General features: G+C 39.8%; 1 pseudogene; it reads right to left on the bottom strand.

The window, feature by feature from the left end:
* Nucleotides 1-402: 402 nt before the first annotated feature.
* Nucleotides 403-745, bottom strand: LOC101832865 (annotated as a pseudogene).
* Between the last annotated feature and the right edge of the window lie 9,149 nt (nt 746-9,894).

Below are 9,894 nucleotides of genomic sequence, written 5' to 3'. Positions count from 1 at the left end.
CTGTAGGTCTTGGGTGGTCTCATTAATTTTATTTTTTCATTTATGATATATCAAATTTATGTTCTTTAAGATACAAGAAAGTAATGGCTGGAATACTCCTTTAACTCCAGCCTCTAATAGTATCTTGGAAACTAACTTCTGAAAATCCATCTTCTTTATCAAGCCCTTCTCTTGAGATTTGGATAAAGCAGATGATCCAATCCTGTGACAGTATGAATCTTTTATGACATAGTAAAAATGAAGATTAAAGATATCAGTTAGCTCTTTATATGAATGTATTTTGAAAAATTAAAGTAGGTTTATTATAAAACCTAGGAAAATTTTCTATGTAGAATTTAGATAATCAGAATAAAACATTCTCTATAATGTATAGTGCACTATTAAGTACTTTTATTCTCCTTCCAAAAGGTCAGGTTTACTAAAGGCATGAAGGGCTACAGAGAGCCCCTGCTGTCTAGGGTTAAGGCCTGGCAAGTGCCTGGGTTGGTAGGGAGAGTTTCCACAACCCGGGTCTACTTGAAAGTGTGGCTCTCAGCTCCATCTCGCTCAAAGGCTTTAGGCCCAAACATGGCTGAGTAGCAGAGGTGGTTGCAGTTGGGCTTGCCTTCATGCTTGGCATAGCCCCCAGAGGTCAGTGTCTTTCCATATTTCTCACACTTTAGGCAGGGACGATGCCAGTCCTTGCCTAGTGATGTCACTCGCTTGGCGAAAACACCTCCTTGTCACACTTGGGGCACTTCGGCATGGTGGAACTTGGTCCTGCACAAGTGGCTGCAGCTAGAAGGAGGTAGGTTGGAGTCTCTGGACTCTATTACGTACTTTTAAACACAAATTTTTGTTAAGATTGCCTACAACACCAGAATAATGCTTCTAGATTTTGTGTAATGTGTTTTCTCTACTAGATAATAAGAAACTTGAGACCAAGACCGTGTTTTTCTCCATAATCCAGCATGATAACTTGAGACACTGTGGATGCTTAATAGATATTGCTTCTGCGTAGGTATGTGATAACCTCAGAACAGATTTCGAGAGAGAACATGAGGGAAACTATATGTCTCTTCAGTTCTCCACTTTTGGGACAATACTCCCTGACAAAGAATCCTCAAGATTTTAATTCCAATTTGTATTGACCCTGCCATGGTTCTAAATGGTCTAATGTAATAATAGTAAAATTTAGTTAAAAACAGATTTCTTGGCAATCCAACCTAGTTTTTAAACAGTGTGAAACGACTTTGTTATTACTGCCTCTGTTATATAACAAGCCTGGGATTCTGTGACATGACACTTGACAGGAGTTAACAACATATGCTATATAAGGTTTTATACTCTTGGCCATACCCTCGTAGTGAAATGCCACAGCAATTTTCATTTCATTACCATTTTTACATTCAGATATTTCTAATACATTAAAAATATCATGTGAGAAAATGAACACCAAATTTCAGTCCTTTGGTTTTTAATTTTTAAGTTGCAAGTCTTTGTTTTTAGGACTTAAACTTTTTTTGAGTTTTTTTTTCTTTCATTTTTTATTTTAATTTTAAATAGCTTGTTTTACATGTCAATCCCAGTTCCCTCTCCCTCCGCTCCTCCCACACTCCCCTTCACCCCCCACCCTCCCACCCTATTGCCAAATCCTTCCACATAGGGGATATCTAGAGTCTGTCATTTCACTCCGGGTAGGGTCCAGGCACTCCCCCTAAGAGTCCAGGCTGAGAGAGCATCCCTCTTTGTGCTATAGGCACACGATGACTGTTTGTATTCCAGGGATAGACACTGATCCACAACTCAGGGCCCCATAGGTTGCCCAGGCCTTCTCGCTGACACTCACATTTGGGGGGGTCCAGATCAGTCCTATGCTGGCCTCCCCACTGTCGGTCTGGGGTCCAAGAGCTCTCCCCTGTTCAGATCAGCTGTCTCTGCTGGTTTTGCCAGCCCAATCTTTGCCAATTTGCTCATCACTCCTCTCTCTCTGTCACTGGGTTCCTCGGGTTCAGTTCAGTGATTAATTGTGTGTTTGCCTCTGCTTCCATCAGTCACAGGATGAAGGCTCCCGGATGGTTACAGACATCAAGTTCATTATCAGGAATGGGCTTAGCTTGCCAATTGGTGTTATCCCTTTAGATCACTCGAGGTCACACTGGTGCCTGATCTGTCCTCTATCCTATGATTCCCTCTTCCCCCTATTCTACCCCCACCCACTCAACTTCCTGATCCCCCATGACCAACTCTCTTCCTCTTCACCCCCTCTCTTCTTCCCAGCTCCCACTCCTCCCCACCCCTCGCTGTGTTCCCCATCCATTCAGAGGATCTTGTCTCAATCCTCTTCTCTTGGGTACTATGCATATATGCATATATTTTAGGTTCTTTCCTGTTTCCCAGACTCTCTATCAGTGGAAGTGCAGACTGGCACTATCCTTATCCATGTCTAAAATCCATATATTAGTGAGTACATACCATGTTTGTCTTTTTGCGACTGGGTTACCTCACTGAGGATGGTTTCTTCCAGTGCTATCCATTTCCCTGCGAATTTGAAGATTCCATTGTTTTTTTCTGCTAATACTCCATTGTGTAAATGTACCACATTTTCTCTATCCACTCTTCAGTTGAGGGGCATCTAGGTTGCTTCCAGGTTCTGGCTATTACAAATAATGCTGCTATGAACATAGTGGAGTAGATGCCCTTGTTGTATGAATTTACCTCATTTGGATATATGCCTAAGAGTGGAATTGCTGGGTCTAGTGGTAGATTAATTCCCATTTTCCTGAGGAATCTCCATACTGATTTCCAAAGAGGCTGTATGAGTCGGCACTCCCACCAGCAGTGGAGGAGTGTTCCCCTCTCTCCACATCCTCTCCAGCATAAATTGTCTTTGGTGTTTTTGATTTTAGCCATTCTGACAGGAGTAAGATGGTATCTCAGAGTTGTTTTGATTTGCACTTCCCTGATGGCTAAGGATGTTGAGCACTTTCTTAAGTGTCTCTTGGCCATTTTAGCCTCCTCTATTGAGAATTCTCTATTTAGTTCTGTACCCCACCTTTTAATTGGATCCTTTGGTGTTTTGGAGACTTGTTTCTTGAGTTCTTTGTAAATTTTGGAGATTAACCCTCTGTCAGATGTAGGGTTAGTGAATATCTTTTCCCATTCTGTGGCCTGCCTTTTTGTCTTTTTGACTGTGTCCTTTGCCTTACAGAAGCTTTTTAGTTTCAGAAGGTCCCATTTGTTAATTGTCGATCTCAGTGCCTGTGCCACTGGTGTTATGTTTAGGAAGTGGTCTCCTGTACCAACTCGTTGAAGAGTATCTCCCACTTTCTCTCCTAAAAGTTTCAGTGTGGCTGGATTTATGTTGAGATCTCTGATCCATTTGGACTTAAGTTTTGTACAAGGCGATAAACATGGATCTTTTTAGTCTTCTCAGTTTTCTAGAATGGCATAAAAGAATGTAGCTGGCATATGACTTTAAAGTATTTTAATGGTGAGTATAAAGGATTGTTAATTTTATCAGATAATTTTGAGAATTTTTTTAATGCTGTATTCATTGGCTTGGTGAGAAATCAATTAACAATGAAAATATTAAGTTAAAAGCTGTTTCATGCATGTAATGGAATGTATATTTATGATAAATGTACTAGACAGATTGTAGATAACCTATGCTTCCTCTGCTCTCATAATAATATTAAACAACTTCTGTAACCTCAAAAGGTCTGGGGATTTCTTCACACCAGCAAGCATGAAGTCAGTTCCACAGTGAACACAATTGAACACAAACTCTCCAATTCAGTTTTGATGCTGTCTTACTTAGAGATAGCACCAGATCCTGAAGGCTGAGGTCTCAGTCTCCAACTCTGCCACCATTTCAGACTCATTTGCAAGCCCAGGCCTGGGATCTGCTGTGAATCAGAGGTCTCTTGATACCTGCCTTAGACTTGGTTGATTTGTTAGAGTGGTCTACAAAACTTAGTAACACTATTCTTACAATTACTGGTTTATTAGATATTTAAAAATAAGCATCTGGATGAACAGGTATATGGGTCATGATGGGGAAATGTTCCAAATAACAGTTTCTGTTCCCAAGGAGTTGGTGTGGGCCACCTCTCAGCGTGTAGTTGAGTTATTATTTGCCTTCCTCCAAGTTTCCAGGTGTCCAGCTATTTAGAAACTCTTCAAACTTATTCCTTTGGGGTTTTATGTGCTTGGACTAAAACAGAATGATCTCATGTTAATAGACTGCATGAGAAAACCCAGTAAGGCCACTCAAATATTTTAGCATTCCTTCCTTGTAAGGATGGGACAATACTCCTGAAGTCAAGTCTAACCAACTACAAGGTAGGCTAGAAAGTTCCTTCCTTCTTTTGCTTTTTAAAGGTGTGTGTGTGTGTGTGTGTGCGCACACACTCATGCACACGTGCTTGTGTAGGCACATACGTATCATGCTGCACATGTGGAGTTCAGAGGACAACTTTTGAGAAGAGGGGGTGGAAAGAATGTAAGAGGAGGAGAGGAAGGAAAATAGTTTTGGGGGCATGGCATGGCTGTTGCACTCATGAACTCACAGCAGTGGTGGTTGCCTACACAAGACCTACTCAATATTGGATCCATCAACATTTCATTATAGAGTGTCTCATCAACCTGTGATGCATCCTTAGTCTTGAAAAGACTGATATTAATATCCCACTAAAGGTTAATCACTCAATAATAGTTTTTTCTCATTACTTTAATCTACTACATAACTCATTATTGTGAATTTCTAAATTCACTGTCACCCACTGGGTGGGGGAAAGTACTCTGACTAAAGCTGAGAGTAGCCCTGATATATAGGTACAAGCACAAATATTTAGAGGGCAGTTTGATACCATGTCCATTTAGCAAAACACCCTGGGGCCTAGGATCTCCCTAGCTAAGGGCTTTTGATCAGGTTTACTGTGCAAGGCATGACTTTTATTCAGTGGAGTGGGCCCAAATTCTAATCATAAAGTGGTTGGTTGTCCCTGTAACAATCATGCCACTTCACAAGTAGGCTCATTAGCTTGGCAGCTTGGTATTGTAACATTCAGAGTTCATAGCAAAATCAGGCCACTGATTACTTTTATCCTCAGTAGCTTTCATAGCTACATAGAGCTACTTCTTTATTTCATTGATTGTTTGTGTATTTTATGCTTTCATTTCATTAATTTCTTCCCTGATCTTAAATATTTCTTTGTATCTACTTATTATAAGCTTAGCTTGTTTGTGTTATTTCTAAGGCTATAAGGTATAGATATTAATCTGGGATGCTCTGATTTTTTAAAAATATAGGCACTTATAGCTATAAATGTCCTTATTAACTGCTCTCATTACCCCATTGTTTTGGTGTGTTATGTTTTCCTTTTTCACAAACTTCTAGAAATATTTTTATTTTTTTGTGATTTCTCTGATGACCCAGTCATCATCCAAAAGTGTTGTTCAATCTTTATGAATTTACATTTGTTCTATAGTTTCTTTTGCTGATTTCTAGTTTTTCTCCTTTGAAGTCAGATAAAATGCAAGATAGTATTTTGATTTTTGTGTTCTTTTATATATTTTAAAGAAAGTTTCATGAGCTCCTGAGAGGAATGTTTGTTCTCAAGTGTTTGTATAGAATAGTCTGTTGATGTCTGTTAGGCCCATTTGATCTGATTTACTTTAAAAGAATTCTCCCTTTTTTTGTCAAGTAGACTGTCTACTTTTGAGGGTGGAGCATTAAAGCCACCCACTATTATTGTGTTTATGTTAATCTGTATCTAACCTAGATCTATTTGTATTATGAAACTGGGTACGCCTGTGTTTGATGCTTATATGTTTAAAATTATGATGTTGTCTTGAGGGGTTGTTTCCTTAATCCGTAGAAAGCATCCTTCTAACCAAGTTTGATTGAAATATATTTTATCATGTATTAAAACAGGGATACCAGCTTGTTTTCTAGTTCCATTTGCTTCACAAACCTTTTCTGTAATTTAGCCCTAGTGTTTAATCTTTGATGGTAAAGGTGCATTTCTTAGAGACCACAATAAATGGGTCCTATTAAAATTTATAGTGTGTGTGTGTGTGTGTGTGTGTGTGAGTGAAGGTGTGTGCATGCCACGCTAAATGTGTGTAGGTCAGTGGGCAACCTCATGTGTTAGTTCTTGTCTTGTTTGAGATAGGCCCTGTCTCGTGTTGTTATGCCAGGCTATCTGGCCTGCGGGCTTCTAGAAATATTCTTCAGTTTTAACCTCCTTTCTTCCTGTAGGAGTGCTGGGATTATAGGCAGGCACTGTCATGTTCAGCATTATGTATGCTCTGGAGATCCTGACTTAGATATCATGCTTGTGTAGTGAGCACTTTACCCACCAAGCCATCTCCCTTGCCTGAACCCTGTTTTAAAATCTAATCTGCTGGTCTATGAACTTTGATTGGGGAATTGACTTCACTGATATTTTAGGTTATTATTGAAAGATAGTTCTTAATTTCTGATATTTTCTTGACCTCATATCTTTTAATTCATTTGCTTAACTACTGTTCTACTGTGGTATATTCTTTCCTTTAGTCTCATCAATGTTTCTATCTTTCTCATCAGTCCTTCCAGTATCTTCTGTGCAGTGGCTTAGTCGTCATGAATTTTAGTCTTTTTCATCATGGACAATTTTTCTTTCCCTTCCAGTTATGGCAGGTATTTTGTTGTGTATAGTAGTCTGGAAGAGTGGTCCTGGTACTTTAGAACTTGAAATGCTCTCCTTTCCTTTAAAATTTTTGTTGGGGTTCTCATTCTGATGGGTTTGTCTTCATGTATAACTTGGTATCTTTCTTTTGTAGTCCTCACTATTCTTTGTTCTGTATACTTAGTGTTTTGACTATCGTATGATATTCTACAATTATTCTTGTACTTCAATGGATACTTTTTCCTCAGGTTTGGGAAAATTGCTAGTATAATGTTATTGAAAATCCTTTTTATACACTTAGAATAAAATTCTCCTTCTATGCCCATAACTTATGCATTTGGTCTTTTTACCATCCAGTGGATCGTGAATGCTATGTTTGTACTTCTTATAAATGTATCCTTTTGAAGGATGAAGTCTCAGTTCCTTTACCCTGTCTTCTTGTCCTGCTAGTTTGCTGCCCCCTTTGTTCATTCTATTCATGAGGCTTTCAATGAGACTATTAACTTTCATTTCCATATTTCAGTTTTTTTCCCAGTATTTTTATCTCCATTGTGAATTACCTTTCATATTCTGCATCAGTTTTCTCTTCTCATTCAGCTGTTGGTTTGGATCCTCTTTGAACCCATTTAGGTGCTTGATTTCTTTGGATTCTTTGGAATTTTATCTCCTTCACGCATATTGGAGGAAATTTCTGTGGGGTTACTGATTTCTTGAGGGGTCCCATTGTCTTAGTTTTTAATGTTTCTTGTACTTTTGCATTTGGACTTGTACATGTGGGTAGAGGTAGTTATTTAAATTTTTGCTCCTGTCATTTAATCACCTTATTCTTTCATCGGAAGTGTTTTCAATGTTTCAGAGTGGCTAAGTTTATTAGGATTGAGTTATCATTTTCTTTGTTATAGCTGTATTCAGAGCACCAGGGTCAGTCTTCTGTACCCCTTAAAAGTAGAATACTGTCTTAATTCCTATCCAAGGGTAGGCTTTCCATGAGCATACAGCAATGCCAAGTAACAAGAAATAATTCCATTCCTTAAAGTTCCATTATTTTAGGAAGTAAAATTGGTAGTGTGATGTGCACTAAGATATTAGTGTAGGAGAAAAATGGGAAAGAAAAAAGAAGTCTAAGACTGTTGACTAAGACTGAGCATGTAGAGGAGGGAAAAGGAAAGAATAGAGAAAAAAAGAAGAAAAGATGGAGAGATAGATGACAGATAAAGAACAAAGCAGGACATAATTAGCCTGCTATATTAACAGTGGGTACTAAATAAAGGGGAAATAAAAATGAGGGCCAGAGAACTGGTGGGGAATAAAGAGTCTGAATGAAGCCTTCCCTGGATGCAACATAAGTTCAGCATCCCTTCCTGGGCTTGCAGAAGACTGTCACACTCCTTGGTGCTCCATCATGGGTCAGGTCACAGAAGCTATTCGCATTCTGGATGATCTTATTTACAGCCAAGGTCAAATCACAGATGCTTGTCCTGTCAGTGAGCAATCCTCCAAGGGTTAGGTCATAGAGATGGCTTTCATATGCGTGGTCCTTCAGGTGCATCTACACTTTTAGATGTTGAGCTCTGGCCCTGCACTTCCTTACCAACTTTGGGAATGGCACTTGGAACCTGTATGTAAGTTCTTCATAGACTTTGTCTCTGACCAGGTTCTCACTTCAGTGAGAACTGTGGAGTTCTGATGCAAAGTTTCTTGCCTACAGGATGGGTTTCTACCTATGATCCTGCAGCACTGGCTTTGAGTTTCCTGAAAGTGTAGTTCAGTTCATGGAGCATCTGAGACTTCAGAGCTGACCACTGTTAGCCGACGTCTGTCTGGTCAAGTGTGGAGAGCAGAGGACTTCCCATTGGCATCTTTCCTGCTGCTACACACACCTTTAGCTCCCCTCCTCCTTCTCTTTTCCTTTAACAAAGGCCTGTAACTGAGAATGTAGTGAGACTCTTCTTGTTTTCTTCTTACACACTCAGTAAACTTTATATCACAAAAAGAGAAAGAGCGATTGAGACAGGTGTTAGCTCTTATTCACAGAAATACTTCTGTCTGAGCTCCTCTCACAGTTTTGTTTTGCACATCAATTCTGACCCAATTGCAATGGTAATTTCTTAGAATGTAGACACAGAACCTACCGAAATATTCTTTGAATTCTTTTAACCAGGTACCTAATACAAGCATATTCTTTGATTGAGTCACAGCTAAACAATTAATAGATGATATGAGTCAGATAGGGAACTTCTGAGTCAGTGGGGGGCACTGTTGATAATTAATAATATGCTGCATGAATGAAGTGATGCTTTAGCTCAGACTATATGGTTCAAGGTTAAAATATGGACGTTATGCTAACAAGATGAACCGTTGCTTTCCCCCTGTTCTTTTAGTGTGTCTTTACATGATCTGAGGAAGGATTCCAGCTCTCAGAGAGGGATGAAGTTTGTTCTCACAGTGAGTGAGTCTTCTTGAGCATGGCTTCAATCACTCCTTTCACTGGATAGAGGACCCCCTGAAACTTGCAGTCTTGCCATAGTGGTGTGCCGCTATCGACGAGTTTGACCTCATCTCCCATCTCCCTGGGACCAGCTTCCCCATTCCCTGGGATCTAAATTATCCCCCGAAAAGATAAAGTTGTGTGGGATTTGTTCTTCTTTTTATCTCTGGCCCTGGATAGAGGCCCCACATTGCAAGCTACCCAAAGGGAGATGAGAGGAATAATTAACACCTTGATTTTCCTTCCCAGAAGCCCCTTCTCAGTGCAGACGCATGTTGTAGCTTGTAGAATTCCTACCACGTGGTTTGCCTGTTTTCTGAGTTGCTTAGGAGGAGTGGATGGTGGAAGTGCTATAGCTTCGGAAGGGGCAAGAGGGGAAATGAACCGGTTTCCTTAGCAGCAAAATGGGAGCAGTAAGCTGTAGTGAATTGTTTTCTCTAGATACACTGTTTTTGGAACTGCAGGGTGAGGGATCAGTCTGTTGTCTGTCTTTTGCAATCGCTTGGTTTTGGGTGTCTGGAGGCAGGATCAGCTGCCTTTTCTTCAGCAATCTCCAGGAGCTATACAGACTTCCTGGAACGCAGAACTCAGTTTTAGGACCTTTAAGTAGGAGAGGTCCTTTCGTAACAGTTTGAAAAGCTACATTGTATACTATCACATTCGAGATACCAGTTTTGATACCATCGACCAACCTTCCTCAGATTTCCAGTTTCACTTGTGGTGGGTTACATGGGTGAAATGGCTTTTACATTT

This window comes from Mesocricetus auratus, unplaced genomic scaffold (genome assembly GCF_017639785.1).
Source record: "Mesocricetus auratus isolate SY011 unplaced genomic scaffold, BCM_Maur_2.0 Super-Scaffold_6730, whole genome shotgun sequence".
Classification (NCBI taxonomy): domain Eukaryota; kingdom Metazoa; phylum Chordata; class Mammalia; order Rodentia; family Cricetidae; genus Mesocricetus; species Mesocricetus auratus.
This window is presented reverse-complemented; position numbering and strand designations above follow the sequence as displayed.